At 48.2% G+C, this 27644-nt stretch overlaps 1 long non-coding RNA gene across 1 annotated transcript; it reads left to right on the top strand.

The window, feature by feature from the left end:
• Positions 1–16246: 16246 nt before the first annotated feature.
• On the top strand, positions 16247–18264 carry LOC143489554 (uncharacterized). The gene is made up of 3 exons (XR_013124709.1): positions 16247–16469; positions 17376–17479; positions 17733–18264. It is a non-coding gene; the product is annotated as an uncharacterized LOC143489554 (long non-coding RNA).
• Positions 18265–27644: the final 9380 nt, after the last annotated feature.

Raw genomic sequence — 27644 nt, 5'->3', positions numbered from 1 at the left:
TGAGGTGAATTTCCATGTGTTGATACTAGCGCTGTCAATTCCAGGTGCCGCGATTAAAAGTCCTCACCAGGATTTTGCTCTGGCTTCCTGGATTGTGTTGATTCCACTAATTTTACCTGGATTGCTAATTAGAAAATCTAGCAAGCTTGAGCAAAATCCTGGTGAGGACTTTTAATCGCGGCACCTGGAATTGACAGCACTAGTTGATACCTCAACAGAGTTTTATCCACTATAAAGTTAAAAGTATTTGAAGTTGTGTGACACTGTGGGTATTTTGCAGTGTTGATATATGTCAAAAATACTAATTTACATGATTAAAGTGCATCATCAAGAAGCTGATGATAGTGGGAGTTTACTTTGAGAAGAAGGAGATAGTGATTGTTTATTTGGTGAAAATGGTGATAGTGGGAGTTTACTTGCTGAAGATGATGATAGATGTTTACGTGGTGAAGAGGCGGACGGTGGGTCTTGGTGAAGATGATAAGATGTTTTCTTAGTAAAGATGATGATAGCAGATGTTTACGTGGTGAAGAGGGAGATAGTGGATGTTTACGTGGTGAAGAGGGAGATAGTGGATGTTTACGTGGTGAAGAGGGAGATAGTGGATGTTTACGTGGTGAAGAGGGAGATAGTGGATGTTTACGTGGTGTAGAGGGAGATAGTGGATGTTTACGTGGTGAAGAGGGAGATAGTGGATGTTTACGTGGTGAAGAGGGAGATAGTGGATGTTTACGTGGTGAAGAGGGAGATAGTGGATGTTTACGTGGTGAAGAGGGAGATAGTGGATGTTTACGTGGTGAAGAGGGAGATAGTGGATGTTTACGTGGTGAAGAGGTAGATAGTGGATGTTTACGTGGTGAAGAGGGAGATAGTGGATGTTTACGTGGTGAAGAGGGAGATAGTAGATGTTTACGTGGTGAAGAGGGAGATAGTGGATGTTTACGTGGTGAAGAGGTAGATAGTAGATGTTTACGTGGTGAAGAGGGAGATAGTAGATGTTTACGTGGTGAAGAGGGAGATAGTGGATGTTTTTACGTGGTGAAGAGGGAGATAGTGGATGTTTTTACGTGGTGAAGAGGGAGATAGTGGATGTTTACGTGGTGAAGAGGGAGATAGTAGATGTTTACGTGGTGAAGAGGGAGATAGTGGAATTTTACGTGGTGAAGAGGGAGATAGTGGATGTTTACGTGGTGAAGAGGGAGATAGTGGATGTTTACGTGGTGAAAAGGGAGATAGTAGATGTTTACGTGGTGAAGAGGGAGATAGTGGATGGTTACGTGGTGAAGAGGGAGATAGTGGATGTTTACGTGGTGAAGAGGGAGATAGTGGATGTTTACGTGGTGAAGAGGGAGATAGTAGATGTTTACGTGGTGAAGAGGGAGATAGTAGATGTTTACGTGGTGAAGAGGGAGATAGTGGATGTTTACGTGGTGAAGAGGGAGATAGTAGATGTTTACGTGGTGAAGAGGGAGATAGTTGATGTTTACGTGGTGAAGAGGGAGATAGTGGATGGTTACGTGGTGAAGAGGGAGATAGTGGATGTTTACGTGGTGAAGAGGGAGATAGTAGATGTTTACGTGGTGAAGAGGGAGATAGTGGATGTTTACGTGGTGAAGAGGGAGATAGTGGATGTTTACGTGGTGAAGAGGGAGATAGTGGATGTTTACGTGGTGAAGAGGGAGATAGATGTTTACGTGGTGAAGAGGGAGATAGTGGATGTTTACGTGGTGAAGAGGGAGATAGTGGATGTTTACGTGGTGAAGAGGGAGATAGTAGATGTTTACGTGGTGAAGAGGGAGATAGTAGATGTTTACGTGGTGAAGAGGGAGATAGTAGATGTTGGTTAGATAATGTTGATGTTCTGTTTACCTCTACACCCACCTGCCATGCCCCAGAGCCCAGGTCACAACACATCTCACCACTGGTCACTCACTCATTTCTTCTTTTTAATCTAATATTTTGATTTCTTTCAATTGAGGCCTTAATCTCTGCTCAAGCCTCCTTAAAGATAAATTAAAACGGTGCCACAAAAAAAAAGAACTTTTGTAACTATTCCTGTGTGTATAATATTCCTTCCAGTCTAATTCTGTTAATAAATGATGTGTCCCATCTGTCTACACCCTTCCATGTCTGCTTCCTGGTTCTTGGCTGAGGACAGCATTCATTACATGAAATCTACAGGCTGAACATATTGGCACAGCACAGACTGGGATGCTGTGCTGGTGAAGACCGGCCAGCTTGGAGAGCAGCAGCTGCCCGGGTGGTGGACAGGGGTTGGCTGGGCTGGGTGAACTGGGATGGGCCTGGGAACGGGCTGGCTTCAGGCTGGTCTGATGAACTGGGGCTGTCTGGGCAGCCTGGTGAACAGGTGAACAGGGGCTGGCTTCAGGCTGGCCTGGTGGGGCAGTAACGGACCCACATTAAGTCTCTGTAAATCAACTCTAATCCTTCAAAAACCTCTTGGGGGCCAAGAAATGTGTGCCAAAGCTGACATAAGCACAGTGCACAGGTAAACCAACACCATCTTGGTGGTCAACCACATTACGCAATGGGAGAAGCTTAGCCACTGGACTTTTCAAACTTTTCAAAACTTTTATCCCAAACATAAAATGTTAGCTTAATAAAGCAAAAACAGCTATAGGGTACCTAAAATCCACCTTTGAAAACGTCTTACTGTCCCAACAAATCTTTTTCCAAATTTCCAAAAATGAAACTTGAAAACATACTTGTCATCACGTCTGTCACAGCTGTGACTAAAGAATAAATCAGTGTTTAGACGAGTGTTTAGACGAGTGTTTAGACAAGTTTAAGATGAGAAATTTGTTTTGACAGCATACTGAATATTGATGTACTTTGAGGTACAGGGAAAGGACACTGTCCCTTTGAGGATTTGAACCATCTGAGATTTATTTATTTACAGTACCAACCAAAGGTTTAAAAACACCTGACTCAATGTATGGTTAATATTTAAATAAATCTTTAAGACAAATACTGAAAGTTGAAAATTTTCACACACACACACACTACAAATAAAAATTGCAATTCATTTCACTTTAATCATTTTTATCTACCCTCAGCAATAGAACATAAATGGTGTGTTAAGAGTGACTACTTTGCAGAATGTAAAATCAAATCTAAGGCATAGCATAATCATTTTATTTTATAGTTTTGATACCTTCACTGTTTTTCTAAAATGTAATAGTAAAAATAGTAAAATGTAATAGTAAAAATAAACAAAGAATATGTTTCCAACCTTCTGACGGCTATATTTATTTATTTACTTATTTCTGAAGGCCGTTCTGTTAGCTCAGTGGTGAAGCTCAGGTTAAATCCACTGGGTTATGTAAGGTAAATCTCCCAGTGCCTGATGTTACGTATTACTGTAATTACAACTGGGGGAAAAAACGTCCAAAACTTGCAAAAGAGAGAGAATGAGAGAAAGACACAGGGAGGAGAGAGAGAAGAGTTAACAGCTCATGCAACAGGTCTTGAGGAGAGATTACTGCGCTGCTAAATGCCTGGCTATGTGTGTAAAGTAGGTCACATACTGAAAGATAGATAGAGAGAGAGAGAGAGAGAGAGAGAGAGAGAGCAGTGCTTCCTGAAGAATAAGATGTACCCATAACTTGAATGAATCATGTACACTTCTTTAATCTCTGAGAGTGGAGCACAGAGAACTGGAGTGTAGAGTTCTGAAAGCCAAAGGGCCCTTTCACATTAGAGGCATCTAAATGCTCCTCCCACCATCTTTTACATCTAAATGCTCCTCCCACCATCTTTTACATCTAAATGCTCCTCCCACAATCTTTTACATTTAAATGCTCCTCCCACCATCTTTTACATCTAAATGCTCCTCCCACCATCTTCTACATCTAAATGCTCCTCCCACCATCTTCTACATCTAAATGCTCCTCCCACCATCTTCTACATCTAAATGCTCCTCCCACAATCTTTTACATCTAAATGCTCCTCCCACAATCTTTTACATCTAAATGCTCCTCCCACCATCTTCTACATCTAAATGCTCCTCCCACAATCTTTTACATCTAAATGCTCCTCCCACCATCTTCTACATCTAAATGCTCCTCCCACAATCTTTTACATTTAAATGCTCCTCCCACCATCTTTTACAGCTCTGTTCTTGCCTCAAATTCCTTAAACTACATTTGCATCATGGAACATAATTCATAAAGTGTTTTATTATATACAAGGTGGACGAGGTGTAGCGCTAAGCAACATTACTCCTCTTATAGTCCTCTTATATTTTCTGACAAAGTTAATTAACTTTGACTGAACTAACGTAAGACAGCTAATAATGCTGTAAGCCACCATGTACTCAGACACAAATGCAATAAATAGAGTCTTGGCAGGAGACGAGCAAGAATAGTGTGGTATGACAGCACCCAAACGCCAGCGCCTCGCTCGGCACTTTAATCACACTGGACCCGTCGTGAGCGCTGGCGCTATAGGAGAGACATGAGCGTTCACCTAATCCCTGGCCACACATCACACTCCACCACAAGCTGATGACACCATACTTGTATTCACAGCTAATGGCCGAGCTCTGCCTGGGAAAGAGCCCTGCCTCTAACTTATCTACAGAGAGATAGCACAAGCATCTGGTAATAAAGAGGCTACGGCCATTTTGCACACTACATTTCGCAACCCTTTGGCAAACCTTTAGTTCTCTTTTCGATTGCCCCTTTTAAACGACACTGGCATGAACCTCCACAAGCTGGAGTGGTTTGGGTCTTGCATCTTGGACGTTGTGAAATGAGATATTTGATTTGCTTGTGTTTTGCGGAGCAGTAAGGAGACGCCGGCAGCTGGAACAAACGGGGCTCTCACTGGCCAGGTGTCATGAGGAAGCGATCACAGACGAGGGGAGGAGATGTGGCGAAGCGTTTGCTTGTGGTGGGCAGAGGAGCAAATCCAATCAGTGGATTCATTAGAGGAACCAGAGATCGTCATCATCGTTACGTCCGTGGGTAACGACGTCTCTACTCTTCACATACAGATCACAGTTCACTTCAAAATGGAGCGGAGACCAGTGGAGAACTCCTGAAGAGTTAATTTTTCCCCCTTTTGCTTTCTGTTCCTCTTGTTCTCCGTTGTGGGAGCACTTGGGATGAAAACAAACCCTCCTGTATATTTTGCCTCCGTTTCAAATTCCACCACTCCAAACTGCAGATGTGGGCCGCTGGCCACGTCTGCCGTCCAAACTGCCGGCCTGAAGCAAGAGCGGGGAAACGAATGAGGGACAACTGCACTGAGGTACTTCCCATGTCGCGTAAACACAGGATGGGTTCCAGCCCTGCCGAGGTTAGGGGCCGGAAAAAGTCTGACGGAAAGACAGAAGGAAGAGAGAAGAATGGAAAAAGAGAAGAAGAGACATAAAGAAAGAAAGAAAAAAGGTGAGGTGGCAAAGCCCTACCATTACCATATTTGGCAATACGAGATGACTGAAGAACCTCAAAATGTCCCAAGAGCTCCAGTAATTCAACAGGGATGTTGAACTTTTACAAAGCACTGAGGAAACCCCATTCATAGGAATTCAGAGTCACATCCACGTTCACATAAAAGCTTAATGAATCCTCAAGAAACGTGGCTGATAAGAGCTCAGGTCTGCAGTGCAACTGGAGTCTTCTCCAAGATGTCCAAGATATCTGCAACAACCTCAGACCTTTCATAGCGAAGCTGTCAACCCTCTGATCACGAGGTGAAGTCATACGTCATACAGTGTTGTGTCTTATTCCTCAAAGACAGGAACTACTGGAAATCACTGGAAATTATCTTATCTACCCAAATTAGGACAATCTGGCAACGATTCATCCCCAAACGTTTAGCAACCTCAGATAAGTCGATCTTAGCAACTGGACAAGGTGTTGCTAGACGCCCACTTCCACGTTCCTTTATGGAGAAGCAACTGGATAACACACACAGTAGATAAAGATAGAGACACGTTTGAGCTTTCACTAGGGGAAGACCACAGGTCAACAAGGCTCTTAGGAAAGGTTCTTATCCTCCTTAGAAAGCCCAGGAGAGTCTTCTCTCTGTATAAAGCTCGGGACAAGCACTTTCTCACGCTGCAGTTGCATCAGAAAGATGGCTTTCTTCTGTACATAACCCTGAACAGACATTCCCATTGTTATCTGTCCCTATAGACTGTCCTGAACAAAGGAGTTCACGGCTGCATTTAAGCATGAGGTGCTGGTTACCTGATCGCTTAGCCCACAGCACAGATCTCTTTCTGCTCAGGGAACATGTATGTTGTGGAGAATGCAGGCAAACGTGCTCTGCCTGTCTCCAGTCATTTTATCGGAAAACCAGAGAGTCAGCGCTCGAAACGTAGTATGGTGTGCGGCTTGTGGATCGGGTTAGCTTTCTTTGCTTTGGATCCGTGTAGGACTGCAGACTTGCGGACGAACTGTAAGAGCTCAGATGCTGAGAGGGGTTTTGTGAGCACAGGTCTTGGACGGAGGTTGAGTTTCCCCGTGTGCAGGCCTGCTGCTGCTGGGCGTCTGGTTCACAGCTCCCTGGGCAGAGCAAGAGAACAAGGCAGGAAAGACTTACGGCAGGAAATACCTCACCGATAGTCACCCCACTGGGGTCGTAAGATGAGCCAAAGGGAAAAAAAAACATTGGCTATGGAAGGAGAGGAGAGGGAGAGGGAGGAGAGATAGACAGTGAAAGGGGGGGGGGGACAGAAAGGATTGGGGGAGGGAGAGAGAGAGAAAGAAGAAGGTCTGGAAATGGTTTCTGCAGAACACAGCTCTGAATGGCTCTTTAATTGGGGTTATATGAGACTTTGGATGGAGGCTCTTTCCACATAGGCTGCTCCCTCGTGCATGTTTCTCCAGTCGCTAGATTGGCGAACTGTCATGAAAAACCCCTCTGCTAGGCTCACAAACTCTTCATGTCCTCCTGGCTTGAGAAACAGTGAGATTCCATGAACCACATAAAAGCTAAAGGCTAACTGGCCCCGAGGATAGTTCCAGAAGGTTAATAGCAATGTGTAAAATTGTCCATGGCTTAGAGCTTGACTGAGGGACCTCGTCTGAAATGCAGGCTTGATGCCACCTTTGGAATTAAATGTGCAGTATTAAACAATAATTATCCTGCTCGAAGTTTACAGGTTTCAAATTCTCACCACAAAAATCATGAGGGTCACTTTAAAAGCTCAATTAAAGAATGTGTACAATCGCCAGCTACAGGGGTGGTAATGCCAATAACACAGCCAAGTCCAACGGAGGCAGTGATGGAAGTCTGGGAGAAGAAAGCCAAAGGCTACATCACATGTCCGTGGTGCAGGACTCTCTTTGGGTTCCCAAATCTGAGCCTGGGCGAGGATTCTCGGAAATACAAATTTTTCACTTCTTCATTGACTCATAGAGGTCTTTCCAAAATAGTACTCTCAAACACATATCCCTACAAAAGTAATTCTGAATGAAAGTCACTACGTTTGTCTCTTTCAATCTCACTCTCCAAGTCTCTCTGGGAGGAATGTTAGAGAAGGAGAGAGCTTCTAGCACCCGTAATGTTTGTGACTTTTGTAGCCTGTTTCTCTGATCAGTAATAAATAATGATTTTATATCCACCTTTACAGCTCTCATAGCTGCTAACTAATCAGCCGCTAAAGAAACGGAGGACGATCCAAACACGTGCAAATATGGAGCAGAGCACTCGAAGAGACTCGACGTTCACCAGAGGAGCTCACAGAGCCCAGCGGAGCACACAGAGCCCAGCGGAGCACACAGAGCCCAGCACACACAGAGCCCAGCACACACAGCTGCGCTGACCTCTACCTCTAAGCAGCTGTAATCGCTCCCCATATAATCTGCGTCTGCATTACCAAGGGACAAGACATACAGTCCCAATGTACGCTTCAAATAAATCTCTGATTCAATCAATAAGAGGCTTGTTGTTGGACATCACTAAAACCCTGTGTGTGTGTGTGTGTGTGTGTGTGTGTGTGTGTGTGTGTGTGTGTGTGTGTGTGTGTGTGTGTGTGTGTGTGTGCAGGTGTGTGTCTGTGGGAATACCATGTGGTTGTAGAGGATTTAGCTGCTATGCACTGCAGTAGTTCAACAGCTAAATATTCAATCTCACACAAACAGTGATACTGATGGTATGTCGATATAATATGGTGATATATTAAATTAATTAAATATTTTAAGCCTATAAATTAACCAGGTAATTCCAAATAATGAACTGCTTCGCTTGAAAATACATTTTAAAAGAATAGATGCAACTTGCTATTTATAATGTCGGAAATCCTAATAGAATATAACTATAAAGTATAATATGTATGAAACAGAAACATGATATTTGTAATATTTTGACATTCTAAAATATCCTTTACTTTACAATTGAGACCGAATGTTAATTATAAGGAGTTTAATTAACTGTGTTTGTTATATATCTGCTCAGTGAGAAAAACCACAGCATACCTCAACACAGGTGCACAGGTGTACCTCAACACAGGTGCACAGGTGTACCTCAACACAAGTGCACAGGTGTACCTCAACACAAGTGGAGCATATAGGGCCAGCTCACTAATTGCTGCCTTGTTAATTTCTTCAATTACAACAATAACTTTTTATTTCAACAATTATTTTTAAATAATTAAGCGCATAGCCAAAACTGATATTCCACAACATAATGTCTAGATCCAAAAAACAAAATTTCCTTCATGTTCTAGTTCCTACAGTGGGGTTAGATAACTTTAGATAACCTACAGTGGGGTTAGATAACTTTAGATAACCTACAGTGGGGTTAGATAACTTTAGATAACCTACAGTGGGGTTAGATAACTTTAGATAACCTACAGTGGGGTTAGATAACTTTAGATAACCTACAGTGGGGTTAGAAATATCTCCAGAACCCTCCCATTCATTTAACATCTGCTGCTCCTGTAGGCACTGACTAAACACCTTAATCAGTCCTGAAGGTTCATCAGTGCTTCTCACCCTCAGATCCCCATTATCGTCTCCTCAGAAGGAAATAAAGTCCGCTCAGCTGCCTTCTTCACCCTCACCTTCCTCACCCTCACCTTCATCACCCTCACCTTCCTCACCCTCACCTTCCTCACCCTCACCTTCCTCAACACGTCCTCCTGTTTTCCACGGTGGTGGGGGGCTGGCAGAGAGCGGAGGGGGAGGAGCTACTGCGAGAAGATGGATCTCCCTGCTCTGAAGCGCTCGTAGGCCAAAACCACATACTGCTGACTACACACACCCAGGCTGGCCATCGGCTTCGGATCACACACTCCATCCACACACACACACACACACACACACACACACACACACACACACACACACACACACACACACACACACACGCACACAGCCCCGCATGCACGGACACGCGACGGCCTCACACACGCCTTTCTCACCCAGCTTTCCAGCTCCCACAGCACGCTGTGCTTCATGGAGGAGTGTGTGTGTGTGTGTGTGTGTGTGTGTGTGCGTGTGTGTGCGTGTGTGTGTGTGTGTGTGTGTGTGTGTGTGTGTGTGTTTGTGTGTGTTTGTGTGAGAGAGAGAATGATTATTCAGGGCTCGGTCCGGCATGGTCCGATTCATTTGTAGTACAAGTTGCAGTGCACAGTGGCTCAGTGAGGCATTGAAGACGGTGCATCGCCATATCGACAACGCTGAGACTTCTGGCGGGACTATTAGTATGTTATTACTTTCACATTACAGCTTTATAACACCTTTGTTTTACGCAGTATTACAACAGTGACTTAACTAAACAGACTTGGAGTGAGAGAGAGAGAGAGAGAGAGAGAGAGAGAGAGAGAGAGAGAGAGAGAGAGAGAGAGAGAGAGAGAGAACTGACTGCTACCAGGGCACCTAAGGTTGACAGTACAGTGCGGAGACAACCCCACCCTGACATGTGTAACTCTTCTCTCCTGTCTGTGGCATGAGGACAGTGCTGTTCTCTCATTGGCTGATGAAGGTCTTCTACAGCCAGCATAAACACATGCCTTCATGGTTCATACATTTCCTGCTTCCCTCCACAACCCACATCCCAGTGCAGGGCCACACAGGCACAGGAGAGAGACAGCGAGAGAAAAGAAGAGACAGAAAGCGAGAGTAAAAGACACTTTGTGTTGTGTTGTATTTATGCTCAGATGAAAGGAAGAAGTGAAGTGAATGAGAACTCAGTTCTCCACTCGAACAGTAGATGCTCAATAATCTTAACAGTTAACAGTGCAGACATTTAAGACACAACTTTCAAATTCCTGAATAAAAGACTACGAGCTTCAAACAGGCACCCACTAACTGGTCTATACTTCATGCTGTTGCTGCCAAACTCTTTCTAATTGCGTCCACCAGGATTCATTGTGAAATGACTTCTACAGTCCACCTTATGAGACTCTCTTATCTTAAATACTTCAAAAGAGCCCCTCCTCAACCGCCTCTGTCCCAGACTACAAAGAGGATGCACTGTAAGACCGTCCTCAGCTGCCATCTGTTTAAGATCTGGGATCTGTCTTCACGCTTCTCTCAGAGCTCCCTCCAAACACTAAATGTCATTTTCAAAGCAAAATCACACTTAATACCTAAGACACCCTCTAAATGAGCAACTAAAATATTTCAGCACACATTCCTGTGGCATAAACACTAAATGTGTAATATAGCATTTAGCATTCCCAGTGCTCATTGCTAGTAAATAAAGGAAAACTGAAAGAGTCCAAAGATGAAGCCTTGCGGAACTCCAATCACAGTGTACTTACACTCGCGTTCTCACATCTCTCTCCTTCATATCTCTCTCTCTCACATCTCTCTCCCTCATATCTCTCTCTCTCATATTTCTCTGCCTATTACGCTTGCATATGTACAGTGTTCAGAATGTGCTTTTTACTGTAAATGTTTCAGCATCATATCAGCTCCCATTTAGTTTCTGGTGTGATTTGCGGAAGTTAATTCTGAAGCAACTAAGAGCAGAAAAACATTGCGGGATGAAAGAGCGAGACCTTGACGTGTCTCCAGACAAGATGGGTACACTGTCATATCTTGTGCTCACATGTGTAAAAATACTCCTTTATTCCATTCAGTCTTCCCTATGGCAGCTTCACCATTTCCCCTCCCACGTGTGAGTTATCAAAGCCTCAGCCAAATGCTGCTTATTCTCTCCTGTTTGAGTGACGAGAGGGAGCTCTAAGCCTGACACACATACACACACACACACGCAAACAAACACAAATACACGCATGCACGCACACATACATGCATGCACGCACGAACGCACACACACACACACACACACACACACACACGCACACACACACACACACACACACACACACACACGCGCACACACACACACACACACACACACACACACACACGCACACACACACGCACACACACGCACACACACACACACACACACAACAGGCTTTGCTTGCTCTATTCAACTTCAGAACATGCCTCCCCCTATCTCCCAACCGGCTAAACCAAGCAGAAAGAGAATCAAAACACTAATACCTATTAAATATCAGACTGAAACATGAAGGATGTGTCTTGCCTTTCAGAGTTGTCAACTCAAAAAAAATCTGATGACAGTAACGTTCATGGTTATTGAGGTCAGCACCTATCCACAGGCGGTCTGAACAGCAAAAACGATGGCTATTTCAGAGGTACGCCTTATTATGACTAGGTACTGAACATTATACAGGCTTAATTTGGGATGTTTTGGTAATCCTCCATAGCACACAGTGCGATCCATGTTTGCTGGTCTTAGGAGGAGTGTTTCACACTCCATTTACCTTGAAAGGATGGCTAAGCTCTGTGTGTTTGTGTTTGGAAGGGGAGACACTCAGGCAGGACTGCAGAAGACACTTGCTCTCTCCTCCTCTCTCTCTCTCTCCTCTTCTCTCTCTACTCCTTTCTGTGCTCCTCTCCTCTCTCTCTCTCTCTCCTCTTCTCTGCTCTCTCCTCTGTGCTCCTCTCCTCTCCCACGTTGCTTTCTGTCTACCCTCCTAAACCTTCTTGCCCACCACTGTTATCTAGCTGAACTTACACTCTCTTAATAGCACATGAATCCTCTCGCGTACACGTGGCCCCTCTCGCGTACACGTGGCCCCTCTCGCGTACACGTGGCCCCTCTCTCGTACACGTGGCCCCTCTCTCGTACACGTGGCCCCTCTCTCGTACACGTGGCCCCCCTCTCTCGTACACGTGGCCCCTCTCTCGTACACGTGGCCCCTCTCGCGTACACGTGGCCCCTCTCGCGTACACGTGGCCCCTCTCGCGTAAACGTGGCCCCTCTCTAGTACACGTGGCCCCTCTCTCGTACACGTGGCCCCTCTCGCGTACACGTGGCCCCTCTCGCGTACACGTGGCCCCTCTCGCGTACACGTGGCCCCTCTCTCGTACACGTGGCCCCTCTCTCTCGTACACGTGGCCCCTCTCTCGTACACGTGGCCCCTCTCTCGTACACGTGGCCCCTCTCGCGTACACGTGGCCCCTCTCGCGTACACGTGGCCCCTCTCGCGTAAACGTGGCCCCTCTCGCGTAAACGTGGCCCCTCTCTAGTACACGTGGCCCCTCTCTCGTACACGTGGCCCCTCTCTCGTACACGTGGCCCCTCTCGCGTACACGTGGCCCCTCTCGCGTACACGTGGCCCCTCTCGCGTACACGTGGCCCCTCTCTCGTACACGTGGCCCCTCTCTCGTACACGTGGCCACTCTCTCGTACACGTGGCCCCTCTCTAGTACACGTGGCCACTCTCTCGTACACGTGGCCCCTCTCTAGTACACGTGGCCCCTCTCTAGTACACGTGGACCTTCTCTCGTACACGTGGACCCTCTCACGCGTGCGGCTCCCATCTTTGCCAGCACTCTCCCCCGGTGTCGAGAGCCATATCTGCTTTTCATTCAGGCCGTGGGTCTTAATGACTTAAGTGTAGTCACTCTTTGGAGAGTACCCCAGTCGGTCCTGAAACCCCAGTTACCCCCCAGCCCCCCCGACCCCCCACCGTGGGCCTGATCCCCATGGCTGTGACAGGCTTTGATCGGCCTTCCACCGCGGACGAGCGACACTGCGAAAACTCTCGACTGTGGAGTCTGTTCAGGAAGGCACAACAGACACACTTATGCTACATGTCTGCAGAAGAAACAGCTCAGCGGTAGAGCACACAACGTGTGAACATGAGTCTTTTGTTCTGTAAATACGTGTGTGGATAGTTATACATGTGTGTGTGCATGTGTGTGTGGAATGGGATGCCCTCACACACACTACCTAAGAAACACCAGAATTTGCCTCTTATCTCTTCAGTGAAGCAAAGAGCATTTGGTGTGACTAGCCACCACCGCTCTGGAGTTCTTCTCCCAGGCCACCAGAGGGCCCTGTGGGCCAAGACAGAGGAAGAAAAGCACCCCTCCCCCATTGGCCAACCAACCAACTTCCTGCTATTTTTAGGTTAAAACATGTGAATGGTAAAATGAATGAAGGTCCATTAGTTTGCCACTGAGTCAGTGTGCTCCATCAGAGGTTTAATTTGAGTTTATCTCCATTACGCTGCCCTGTCCCCTCTGTGTACATGTAACACTGCTGTGGACATGCGGCCATTAGGCAACAATGTCATTAGTGAACAATTAGGGCAAACATCTGTTTACAGTGCAGCTGTACCGTCTTGTCCACGTGTGTCTCCACGTGTGTTTTGGGTGCGTGTACATGCGATGAAAAGAAAAAAAAAAAGAAAAAAGCATGCACACACACACACGCACACACACACACACACGTATTTAACTAGTGATACATACAAGTACGTATGTAAAAAAATTAAAATAAAGGCGCACGTGAGCAGCACAGGAACCCCTCCTGCCGTGAGCACGTGTCCACCGGTGCACGTGAACTCACGCACGTGTTTGCAACCAGGACGCCTGGACTGAACCAAAACGGATCAAATAAAAGAGAATGGGGAAGAGAGAGGGGGGGCGGGGCGAAAAGTGCATGGGAGAGACAGACGAGGGGGGGGGGACCACGGGGGGGTTTAAAAGTAACAGAGGGTTTATTGTTTATGACTCTGTAGGGATGGGGGGAGAGAGACACCGTGTGCCTGGCATGGACGGTGGGACTAAGGCACCTGCGACCCTGTAGACCCCTCCCCCGCAGGCCGGCACAGAGACGGCGTTACTGGAGACTCCGCCCACACGCACGTGCACAGGTGCGCGCAGGTGTGCCGAGCACACAGGGGTACGGTCCCCACCGCGTGAAGAGAACCACCACGTCCACCGTGGGCTGAAAGCTGCCGTCGCACCACGATCACCACGGAGGCCTTTGAACGCCTTTCAGATATTAAAATGCCGTGATTTATCCTGCGACCCGCGTTTCTTAATCGAACCCAGGCAAGAGATTGATGGGACTCTTCAGAGCTCTGAATCTGATGTTTCTGCCAGCGAGACGAGGGCAGCCAAAACACAGAGAACAAATTAAGGTTACCTGCAAGACGGCTGGAGAGACAGGGCCTGATGAGTGCAATATATAAGGTCTTGGCAACCAGGCTGTGTATATGCCCTCTCTCCCTCTTTAACTCTCTCTCCCTCTCCCTCTCTCTCTCTCTCTGACAGATTTTAACCAAATAGCAGCAAACAAGCAATTATTTCTGGCAGCCCGAGCTCATGGTTCCCTTCCAAGAAAGCGAAAGAGCAGAGGGTGAGGGGGAGGATGAAGTCACCCTCGCAGATGGGATTTAAATCAATATTACATTATATGTCCTTATTTATTAAAAGAAGAAACAGGAAACCAACCCAAAAAAGGGCCTGAGAACGTTTAACACTGCTCCACAGTGATGAAGTAATTGCTTTTAATATATATGCCCCCCACTCCAGCCCTGCTAGAGTAATATACGCCCCCCCCACAGTGTCCTATTTAGGTGCTTGAAGTCACAGTGATATTTGGTGTATAAAATAATACCTAAAGGAAAAAAACATGTAGCTGTCAAGCGCTGAGGCCTAACAGAAACCATCTGGAACGGAGTTTAGATAAAACGCTCTCTGAGTTATGCTGACAGAGAGGAAGAGGAGGGAGATGAAGAGTCCAGGGAAAAGAGAAGCAGATGCACTGATACTGAATGTTAAGTGACAGACTTGTGAATAACTCCTAGATGTGGTATGAATTTAGTCAATATACCGCTGCTTCGCTCGCTTTAATGGGAAAAACCCACCGTTATCTACCACAGTAACAGGCACAAAGCGTTTTTACATAACAAACAGCCTAAAATGCACGGGAGTACATTTTTGCTCTCTACAAGCACAGTTATTACAATTGTAAGTTATTACGGTTCACTGCGAACTGAAGTGAACTATGAAAATGCACCTTTCATTACTGAAAGGGTGTACTGATTAATCACAGTGTGATTAGGCCAGTGCAAATTCACTTCCCAGATCTTTCCGCTGTGTGTAGTTAAAGTGGACTTGAGGTCTATTCTCTGTGTGTAGGTTAGCTTAGCACAAGCACAACCAGCAGTTTCCCAGGAGCAACCTGACTGCCACTGCGACTAGTTCCTGCACAACGTTCAAGTCACGATAGAAATCTGAAAACTTTGCTTTTAGTTCATTTTTGTGGTAAATAATACACTATCTAAAAATAAAATGACCGCACACATACTGGGGCCTTGTGGGGTACCCGGGTGCTGTGTGAGACAGGGTTATACTGTATTATTAGGCTACTGTAGTGTGAGACTCTCAGCCCTCTGGACCCAGAAGTTCACACGTTTACCCTAACAGAGTCACACTGGAGGAGGCACAGAACCAAGACAACATGCAGACAGCCGCCAGGTTTCTATGGTGATTGATGGCAGTGTGGTAGGAAGGGTAAGGCATGTGCTCCCTGATCGTTTAGTAATGTCTAGATGTCTAGCCCAGAGCCGCCGTTCAGAAAGGAACTGCTCCTTTATTCTGTGTTTAACCATTTAATCTAAATCGGAAGACAAACTGTTTTGAGTGAGTTTGTGAGGAGGAGCCGTGTGAGGGACTCTGGGATTATTTCTGTAGTCCCTGTAGGGAGGCTCAGTCCGGCAGACATGACATGCACTTTCACTAGACAGACATGCAATAGCAAGTCACGCCTGGTGTCACATGAAATATCTGCTAACAACATTAACAGGAAGCATGCAGACAGACGCTCAGGGGTACACACACACACACACACACACACACACACACACACACACACACACACACACACACACACACACACACACACACACACACACACAAAGTGTTTCCTTACCTGTGGTTGGGATGATAGAAAGACCAGAGGCCAGCAGCACATGGGAGAGGAAGAGAAAACAGAAACCATGATGAGAATGGTGATTGCAACATGGCTCCCTGTCCTCCAGAGCTGTGTAATACTTCAGGCTGGTGTCTGGCGTTAAGTGGAGCTGTGGAGGGGAATGAAAGCGCTGGCTGGCGGCACTCGGAGGCGGTGGGTGAGAGAAACACGCCAGTATGTGTGTAAGTGTGATAGCGTTTGTGTGGCGGCGAGGGCCTGCGTGTGAGCTACAAATCTTAATTGGGTCTTTTGTTTTTTTGCGCCATCTGTGGCGTATCAACGGTGCGGAGACGCGGAGTGCTGCCGAACATAAATTGCTTTCACTTGGTTGCGAGCCGTTCGCCTCGGTCTTACGTGGGTCGGAGGAAAAGAGAGGTCTGCACCGTCTCACGCTTTCACACGGACTCTGTCCCACACAAACAGTCCACAGCCCCGACTCTACTGGGAGGAAGGGTGGACGTGTGGTTTAGGTGCAGTTACACACTCTACAGCCCTCCAGCAGCGCACAGCTCGGCGGAGGCCGTCCACCGCACGGCTGGCCCGGCTGGCCCGGCTGGCCCGGCTGCCTACAGTGGCAGACGCTGCCGAAGATTTACTGAGGAGAGAAAGCCATGCGCGGAAAAAGAAAAAAAGAGGATAGAAAATAAAGAGAGGAGGAAGGTTAGAGTGTCCCGTGCGGGGCCGGAGACACCGATGAAAGGGGGGGGGTCGATGAAAGCCGTGACCCACACACAGGCGGGGGAGGAGACAGCCAGAGGGGGAGAGGGAACCGTGGTTGTTTTAACCTCTGACCCCGGCACACTTCACACAAGCCACTTCAAACCCACCCCACCAACCCGAGCAGGGGGAGGAGGGGCATGGGCCACTGAGGGGACACTGCCCCCGACCCCCCCGACCCCCACCGACCCCCCACCGACCCCCCACCGACCCCCCAACCCAGCCTGTCACTCGCCCACCTTTAAAACCAAAAATTCCAATTTGTTCTTCTTTGCCTTGTATATATTCACTGTATTGTTTTCTCAACAATGCGTACCACAGAGCAACTTGTAACAGACAGACATGTGAACTTATTTCATCTTTCTTTACAGACCCTGAGACCCAAATATTGCCCTCCTCCTGGTCACTGGCAACTCAGATAACAAGAGCATTTCTCCACTAGACAATGAAACAATGTCCCCAACTTACACAGGAGGTAAGTGTGTGTTTTCTGCATTTCTTTGTCCTGTTAATAACAAATTTCTAATGACTAATTCTAGTGACTAATTCTAGTGACTAATTTCCTATTCACTGTAGAGGAAATGGATATGACTGAAAGACTAATTTCATTACAGAGTGCAGTTGGCCCAGTCGGCCTTGAGGTCTTTGTGGGTTTGTGTGTGTGTGTGTGTGTGTGTGTGTGTGTGTGTGTGTGTGTGTGTGTTTATCCGCTCTATTCTTTTTGGCAGGGCTCTGTTTAACCCGTTGGAATCCATTTGGGAAGGCCAGCAGAGAGGGAAAGAGAGGTTAGATGGTCTGAGAGTTGGAAACGTGATCCGATTCTGCAGAGAAATGTCAGACAGCTTCCTCTCACACCCGTGCTATTCTCGTCCTCCATAAACATGTGTGACCCTCACATACGTACATGCACACACACACACGCATACAACATTTCCACAACACATGCATACAGACTCACTCAAGCATACAGACAGACACACTTATGTACACATACATTCTTACTCAGGTAAACACTGATACACATATTTACAGTCAAACTAAAACCAACAACCAACACACCCATACATACAGACTACAGTCACAAAACAACAGGCCCAATTTGCAGTTTAATACCGTGCACGTAATTTTCCAATGAAGACAGAATTCTGCTTAGTTGTCTTTAAGAAAGTGTAGTTGAATAAAACCATGGTCAGACCAACACATCTGATAATCAAATGTTTCCTTCTCACTGTCCCACAGGCATGTGTGGGAGGAGCCCAGGCTGGGAGTCTGGCCCGGGGGCTGATGGGGGACGGAGGGGGAGGGGCTGGCTGACCATGGCAAAGTACAGACAGAGGGGGGAGAGCCGGAGGCTGTTTACGGCTAGCGCATAACTGATCTTATCTGCTGACCAGGAAAGGATGGTGTACAGAGAGAGTGATTTAAACACACACAGGGCTAGTGAGAGAGAGTGAGTGAGAAACACTGCCAAACACAGAGAAAGAGAGAGAGGGAGAGAGAGAGAAATCAGAAAAACAGAGAGAAGCAGAGAGAACAGGAGAAAAAGACAGAGAGAAACAAAAATAGAAAGAGAGAGAGAAGCAGATTAATTAATAAGTAAAGTATAGTAACTATATAATATAGTATTTTAGGTCATATGAATGTCAGGTTTAATAAGATATAACTAATATATTAGGGGGAGAGGCACGGTGTGTGTGTGTGTGTGTGTGTGTGTGTGTGTGTGTGTGTGTGTGTGTGTGTGTGTGTGTGTGTGTTTGGGGGGAGACTGGGTTACATCTGGCTGAGCTGGTTCAAACATGCCAGTGATTTAAGTGCTGATAGGGCTGAGTGGGCCGTACCACACACAGCACACCAGGACACCGCTACACAGGCCCGACCCGGCACAGACGTCAGCGCTGCTGGGGCCCAGTGGACCCGTGCTGATGAGGACGGGGGACATGCGCGGATGAAGACGCCCGTGAAGGTGAGGATGTTTGGGTCTGCACGGGTGTGCAGGGTGGGGGTGTTGAGTGGTGAAAACGCTCCTCCCGGACACTCATTAAACTCTGGTTCATTTCATACTAATGTGTCATAAGTGCAGTGTTACTGTAATTAAGCTCTCAAAGCCCTGCTGTAATAGAGATTACCTTCGGCATTACTATGGGAATACATCATGCCTTAAAAGAAAAATGCTTAAGTGTGTGTGTGTGTGTGTGTGTGTGTGTGTGTGTGTGTGTGTGTGTGTGTGTGTGTGTGTGTGTGTGTTGCACAAGTGCACGGCCATAGCTCTATCACATCTCCCATTCACACATACCACAGCTGACACACACTCTTTGTCTCAACACATATATACACACACGTGAACACATACACACACACACACACACACACACACACACACACACACACACACACACACACACAAAACACAATAAACACAGCTGGAGATTCACTAGAAAAACCTCCCCCTCCCCATCGGCCCGATGCTGCTAATGAACCCCCCCCCCAGTGTAAGTATGTGTGAGCAGGGCTGGTGTGTGTGAGCAGGGCTGGTGTGTGTGTGAGCAGGGCTGGTGTGTGTGTGTGTAGGGCTGGTGTGTGTGTGTGTAGGGCTGGTGTGTGTGTGTGTAGGGCTGGTGTGTGTGTGTGTAGGCCTGGTGTGTGTGTGTGTAGGGCTGGTGTGTGTGTGTGTAGGGCTGGTGTGTGTGAGCAGGGCTGGTGTGTGTGAGCAGGGCTGGTGTGTGTGAGCAGGCCTGGTGTGTGTGAGCAGGGCTGGTGTGTGTGTGTAGGGCTGGTGTGTGTGTGTAGGGCTGGTGTGTGTGTGTGTAGGGCTGGTGTGTGTGAGCAGGGCTGGTGTGTGTGAGCAGGGCTGGTGTGTGTGAGCAGGGCTGGTGTGTGTGTGTGTAGGGCTGGTGTGTGTGAGCAGGGCTGGTGTGTGTGAGCAGGGCTGGTGTGTGTGAGCAGGGCTGGTGTGTGTGAGCAGGGCTGGTGTGTGTGTGTAGGGCTGGTGTGTGTGTGTGTGTAGGGCTGGTGTGTGTGAGCAGGGCTGGTGTGTGTGAGCAGGGCTGGTGTGTGTGTGTGTAGGGCTGGTGTGTGTGTAGGGCTGGTGTGTGTGTGTGTAGGGCTGGTGTGTGTGTGAGCAGGGCTGGTGTGTGTGAGCAGGGCTGGTGTGTGTGAGCAGGGCTGGTGTGTGTGTGAGCAGAGCTGGTATGAATGCTGCAGTCAGGTTTGAGGGGGGCATCGAGGCCACTGGCGTAATGAAGATAATGAATGTGGTACTGCTGTGATCATACACGCAGACCGCAACGAGAGACAGACGCCTCCCACACACACGGGAGAGAGAGCTGTGGCCAACCAACACACACACAGCCACCAGAGCGCCCGCACGCGCACACACACACACACACACACACACACCGGGGGAAGAGCCAGAGCCATGGCCAACAAATACACACAGCCACCAGAGCGCCCGCACACACACACACACACACACACACACACACACACACACACACACACACACACACACACTGGGGGAAGAGCCATAGCCAACAAACACACGGTTACCAGACACACACACACACACACACACACACACACACACACACACACACACACACACACACACACACACACACTCACACACTCAAATATACTGTCAAGTGCTTTAAGTATACTTTATAAATGAGTACTCTGAGCAGCTTCCTACTACACAAATGTATACATGCACTAGTGATATATACGCATACGTACATACATATAACTATGTGGTATGTGCTCTCCCTGTTTCTTGTGGACACACACACACACACACACACACACACACACACACACACACACACACACAACATACATACATACACACCACACACACCACACACCACACACACACACACACACAACACACACACACACACACACACACACACACACACACACACACACACACACACACACACACACACACACACACACACACAGCCTTTCAACTGTGAATGCTTTAGTTTCTTTACACCCTCCCACTGACTCCTACACTCTTCCTTTCTGGCCAGTTCAAATCTAAACAAAAGAAACATCTGGTCTCTCTCTCCTTCTGCCTGCCTCTTTCTCTCTGCCCATCTCTCACCATCATCCCTCTCTTCATCTCTCTCTCTCAGTCTCTCTCTCCATCTCTCCGTCTCTATGTCCACCTCTCCAGCCCTCGGTGGGGTAGAGGGTCAGAGATTGAACTGTAATACATTCAGTTGAAAAGTTCGATACACGTAGTTGAGTCTCTGTGATTAAGGCCGCCATGAATGACTGGTGAGTGTAATGCCATTTGCAGGCATTATAACACACACTGCAATGTTTGTCTTCCTGACGCCTCACTGTGTATGCAGTCGGCCTTCAGCATCAATACACACTATGTAGACGGTGATGTGTGAAGAGTCTGTCTAATCAAAGCCTGTTTACAAAAGGGCAACTGTAATAAGAAGTTACTTTGAAAAATAAATATCATATTGGAGAGTGCTGGTATGTTGTTCTGTAGCTTGCCTTCCTCTCTGGGTTATAAAGAACATTCATGTGAATGCTCTGCCCTTTCACCACACACACACACACACACACACACACACACACACACACACACACACGCGCACACACGCGCACACACACACGCACACACGCGCACACACACGCGCACACACACGCGCACACACACGCGCACACACACACGCACACACACACATGCACACACACACGCGCACACACACGCGCACACACACACATGCGCACACACACACGCGCGCACACACACACACGCACACACACACACGCACACACACACATACGTACACACACATACACACAAACACACACATACACACACGCACGCACACACACATGCGCACACACACACACGTGCACTTTCGCGCACATACACACACACACACACACATGTCAAATTAAAGTCAGATTCACCAGCTTTTTAGGAACTCCCAAGACCGAAAGCCACAGACATGCTGACGGGAATCCTGACACACACTTGGAAACACCAGTTGAGACTCTTTGGCCTCAAGGAGTGTGTGTGACTGTGAGTGTGTCTGTTTCTGTGTGTGGTGTGTGTATGTGTGTGTGTGACTGTGAGTGTGTCTGTTTCTGTGTGTGGTGTGTGTGTGTGTGTGTGTGTGTGTGTCTGTTTCTGTGTGTGGTGTGTGTGTGTGACTGTGAGTGTGTCTGTTTCTGTGTGTGGTGTGTGTATGTGTGTGTGTGACTGTTTCTGTGTGTGTGGTTCCTGGCTTAACACAATGCAGCCTAAAAGAAGCAATGTGACTGTATGACAGGCGAAGATGCTGTAGTGCTCTGACCGTGTGTGTGTGTGTGTGTGTGTGTGTGTTATATAGGTGCAGGTGGGGCACACAGGTCAGCATGAGGTCAGGTCCTCTTCTCACTCCTAGGACTGCACATCTGGAGGTGCTATTATTACACGCCAACGTTCTCCGCCCTTCCTCCCCCGCCCCTCAGTCCCCGCCCCTCCTCTCAGTCCCCGCCCCGCCCCTCAGTCCCAGCCCCTCCTCTCAGTCCCAGCCTCTGCCCCGCCCCTCAGTCCCCGCCCCGCCCCTCAGTCCCAGCCCCTCCTCTCAGTCCCCGCCCCGCCCCTCAGTCCCAGCCCCTCCTCTCAGTCCCCGCCCCGCCCCTCAGTCCCAGCCCCTCCTCTCAGTCCCCGCCCCGCCCCTCAGTCCCAGCCCCTCCTCTCAGTCCCAGCCTCTGCCCCGCCCCTCAGTCCCCGCCCCGCCCCTCAGTCCCAGCCCCTCCTCTCAGTCCCCGCCCCGCCCCTCAGTCCCAGCCCCTCCTCTCAGTCCCCGCCCCGCCCCTCAGTCCCAGCCCCTCCTCTCAGTCCCCGCCCCGCCCCTCAGTCCCAGCCCCTCCTCTCAGTCCCTGCCCCGCCCCGCCCCTCAGTCCCAGCCCCTCCTCTCAGTCCCAGCCTCTGCCCCGCCCCTCAGTCCCAGCCCCGCCCCACAGTCCCAGCCCCTCCTCTCAGTCCCAGCCTCTGCCCCTCCTCTCAGTCCCAGCCCCGCCCCTCAGTCCCAGCCCTGCCCTTCAGTCCCAGCCCCTCCTCTCAGTCCCAGCCCCTCCTCTCAGTCCCAGCCCCGCCCCACAGTCCCAGCCCCGCCCCACAGTCCCAGCCCCACCCCTCAGTCCCAGCCCCACCCCTCAGTCCAAGCCCCGCCCCACAGACCCAGCCCCGCCCCACAGTCCCAGCCCCGCCCCACAGTCCCAGCCCCGCCCCACAGACCCAGCCCCACCCCACAGTCCCAGCCCCACCCCACAGTCCCAGCCCCGCCCCAGAGTCCCCGCCCCTCAGTCCCAGCCCCACCCCTCAGTCCCAGCCCCGCCCCTCAGTCCCAGCCCCGCCCCTCAGTCCCAGCCCCACCATATATATAAAACATTCCTCACCCCCAGTACTGCATTCAAGAAACCTGCTGCTTACTGTCAGGGCCTTAAATTGATAGCAAATGTGAGGACAGATTTCTCTCTCTCTCTCTCTCCTCCTTCTCCTCCTCCTCCTCCTCCTCTCCCTCCCTCCCTCTCTGGCATGTGGGTCGAGGGTACGTGGAACATTTTCTTGGCCACGTTGCACCCTGTTTTTATGTTTCTGAAGGTGTTTTCTTTTACATTGAAGCCCCATGTGTTTCTGTAGAATTGATGGGGGAAAAAAACCTGAAGTCTAAGAGTCTCCTTTGGTGGACGTATGAGTCATAGACTTAAGAAAAAAAAAGAAAAAAAAGGCAAAAAAAGTATTTATCTACACACACGCATGCGCGCACACACACACACACACACACACACACACACACACACACACACACACACACACACACACACACACACACACACACACACACACACACACACACACACACACACAGGGGATATGTTCCAAACCTGGCTATCCTCAGCGGCCTGAGCCTATAAATCATAACTCATTTTCCATATTATGGGCCATCACGACTTTCCTTAGCGCCTTCTTTGCCAAAGTACACGCCGAGTTCCTTAGGCTCAATATAGAATCCATCATCATCTTCTTGAGGGCATTTTGGATGGAAACATAACCTTTGTTCCTAAACCATTTAAAACCTTTAAATGAAATGCTTAAATAAAATTAAAAACTTACTTCAATTACAAATTTGTTCTATTATACTCGCACTGGTTGAAGTTTGTCGATTTTTTTTTTACTACCATTTCAGTTTTTTTATATGGTGGATGATCTAATGATTTGAAACCTCAGTAATGTGTTTCACCTGAAAGAGGTTATTGAGCAATTTGTTCCCATCAGTACTGAATCTGGTGTGTGTTGTATGTTTTCCCTGCAGTGTGTGTGAGCAGGTCCGGGGTGGCTGGTGGACGGGGCCCTCGTGTTTGTGTTGGCCAACGCACAGCATTCCACGTGTCTCTGTGAGCTCCTCAGCTCTGACCTCAGGAGGCCAGCATCACAGACAGGACCGGTCCCGCTGCCTCTCAGTGGTCCCAAGACCTGCTCGGACTCCCCCATTGGTCAGGACATTTGCTTCTGGGCCTGTTATATGCTAGCTGTCTTGAAAAGGGTTTTATTTTTTTCTAGTTATTTATTTATTTATTTATTTATTTTTGTTAAGTTAGAAATGATTGTCATGTGGCAAAAATGCATACCTCTACATGCTTTACATTAGGGAACTGTATTTGTCATACCTTATAAGGTCGGTGTTTAATATAACAGGACACTTTAAAACATGATGCATGTTCCGGTCTTGTCCAAAACAAAATTACTCTTAAAGTAGTGCTATGTCTAAAGGACAAAGTGCAATGTATCTTTTAATAAATTTGAGATACACACACACACACACACACACACACACACACACACACACACACACACACACACACACACACACACACACACACACACACAAATTGAACAAAATAAAAAATTAAAATAAAAAATTCTTCTTCAATGGCATAATTTTGTCCTAGTTAAATAAGTTCTTAATTATATCCATTCCTAATAATAAATAATTTCTTATGTCAATTCCTGTTGCTATGAAGCTGGTGACCGCCGGTTGTAGAATAAGTAAAAATAAATAAATATATAAAAACAAACTGATCAACATTGGTCAAATACACTTTCTCAGTTATTCAGAGTATTTGATGAATGGCAAAGCTTCCCTAACAGATCAAATTTAGCCTTGGGACTTTCCACGTAATAAGCAATCAGGAAGTATTGAGCTAATTCCAAGAAGCATCACAGATAATTCCTGTTTCTCCTTGAGAAAGGGACTCCACCGGCACACAGTGTGTGAGCCGGGTAGAAGTGCTGGTGCGGTTCAGGTCCACTGAACGGTTCAGCCCAGTTAGTGCGTCGTTCCACCAACTAGCTCAAATTATGGGTTAACAAAGCTAGTCACGCTAACGCTTCATGCTAAAAGTGTTAGGCAGACCCCGTGGAAATCGTACTTCTATGTTTTGACCTAACGCACATGCTTGGGATCAGTTAGTCCCTATGGTTTAGTTTTAGTGTCCCGTCTTCCCGAGAGTCAGCAAGTTTGAATCCTCAGGGTTATGCAGAAAGCTTTAAAAATGTCTGGAGAATACATCGGCTTCTGGAGAATGCATCGACGTCCGTACAGCTGTAGTTTATGAGTGTACCTTTATCACCCAGAGTACACATATCATATCACTGGGGATGAGTATGCACCAGATGAAAAAACCCTTCTAGTCCATCTTTGCAAAAGCTTAGTGTATATGCTGAACCGCTGTTTGAGGACATTTTGTTTAATTCAGTTTGAATGACTTGCAGGCGTTCCAGGACACAAGCAACAGAGCCGGTCCATACTGCTGGGGGAGGCAGAGACAACGCTGAGAACTAATAAAGCAAAGCATTCACGTGTCACATCGTGCATAAGCAAATGGACACGGAAATATGTAACAGATGTGACCAGAGAGACAGAGCGAGCAAGAAAGAGATCAAGAAAAGATTCCTGATACTGTTAGTCATGAAATCTTCGAAAAGCCCCCCATCAATCAAATTACCCCTGCCCCTGGCTCCTCCTTTGTGACCCTGAGCTCACCTATGCGAAGACACACCCCATAGTTTGAGCGCACACGCACACGCAGAGCGAGACACAAGAAATGTTTTACCTTGATTCACCTCAGAGGAGGGAGCAGGGAGGAGGGGCCACAGGCCTGGTGGTGTAAGAACAGTCAGGGCCCAAGGGCTGAGCGCTCTAAACTGGCTCTACCTGCCCCGTGTCCTCAGCTGCACCGCACGGCGCTCAGGCAGGAGACACCCTAGCTCTCTCGTCCTCTTCCTCTGCCTGTCTCTCTCTCTCCCTCTCTTTTACCCCGTCTCTCTCTCACCCACCCTTTTACCCTGTCTCTCTCTCTCCCTCCCTTTAACCCGTCTCTCTCTCACCCACCCTTTAACCCGTCTCTCTCTCACCCTCCCTTTAACCCGTCTCTCTCTCACCCACCCTTTAACCCGTCTCTCTCTCACCCTCCCTTTAACCCGTCTCTCTCTCACCCACCCTTTAACCCGTCTCTCTCTCACCCACCCTTTAACCCGTCTCTCTCTCACCCACCCTTTACCCCGTCTCTCTCTCACCCACCCTTTAACCCGTCTCTCTCTCTCCCTCCCTTTAACCCGTCTCTCTCTCTCCCTCCCTTTAACCCGTCTCTCTCTCACCCACCCTTTAACCCGTCTCTCTCTCACCCTCCCTTTAACCCGTCTCTCTCTCTCCCTCCCTTTAACCCGTCTCTCTCTCACCCACCCTTTAACCCGTCTCTCTCTCTCCCTCTCTTTAACCCGTCTCTCTCTCACCCACCCTTTAACCCGTCTCTCTCTCTCCCTCTCTTTAACCCGTCTCTCTCTCACCCACCCTTTAACCCGTCTCTCTCTCTCCCACCCTTTAACCCGTCTCTCTCTCTCCCACCCTTTAACCCGTCTCTCTCTCACCCACCCTTTAACCCGTCTCTCTCTCTCCCACCCTTTAACCCGTCTCTCTCTCTCCCACCCTTTAACCCGTCTCTCTCTCACCCACCCTCTCCTGTCTCGTCGGTATAAACCTGCTCTTCCACTATTGTGGCGACACATCGGCGTAGACACGCCCCCCTCACCGCGGCAACGACCTTGTCTCCCCGTCACTCTCTCATTAAAACTCATCACCCAATCAGAGCTGTTTGCGGTGAGCTGGTCGGCAACAGCGTGGAGTTTTAGCGTTTAATAAACTGGGCTCGGTGCTAGTAAACGACGGTGGCTGAGTGTGTGTGCTCCCGCAGCACACGGGCGGGGTGAGGCGTCCCCTGATGGAGCTCCACCCCAGCAGGGCAACGGGTGGTGTGTGAGCCCCTCACCGCTGCCAAGCACACACAACCAGCACTGGCCAGACAACTTGGAGCAGAACAACGTGGCTTGCAGACAGAAGTGTGTGTGTGTGTGTGTGTGTGTGTGTGTGTGTGTGTGTGTGTGTGTGTGTGTGTGTGTGTGTGTGTGTGTGTGTGTGTGCAGCAGCAGACTTTCCAAACTTAAAGCAACACATATTCTCTCATGTCAACAGTGTGACAGAGATGTGTAGGTAGAAGAGAAAAAAAATATTAAGGGGGGGGGGGGGGGGGCGTGGGGGTAAGAGACAGGGGAGCACGTGTATGAC

This window comes from Brachyhypopomus gauderio, unplaced genomic scaffold, assembly GCF_052324685.1.
Source record: "Brachyhypopomus gauderio isolate BG-103 unplaced genomic scaffold, BGAUD_0.2 sc63, whole genome shotgun sequence".
Lineage (NCBI taxonomy): Eukaryota > Metazoa > Chordata > Actinopteri > Gymnotiformes > Hypopomidae > Brachyhypopomus > Brachyhypopomus gauderio.
Note: the sequence above shows the minus strand (reverse complement) of the source record. Positions and strands in the feature narration are given on the sequence as shown.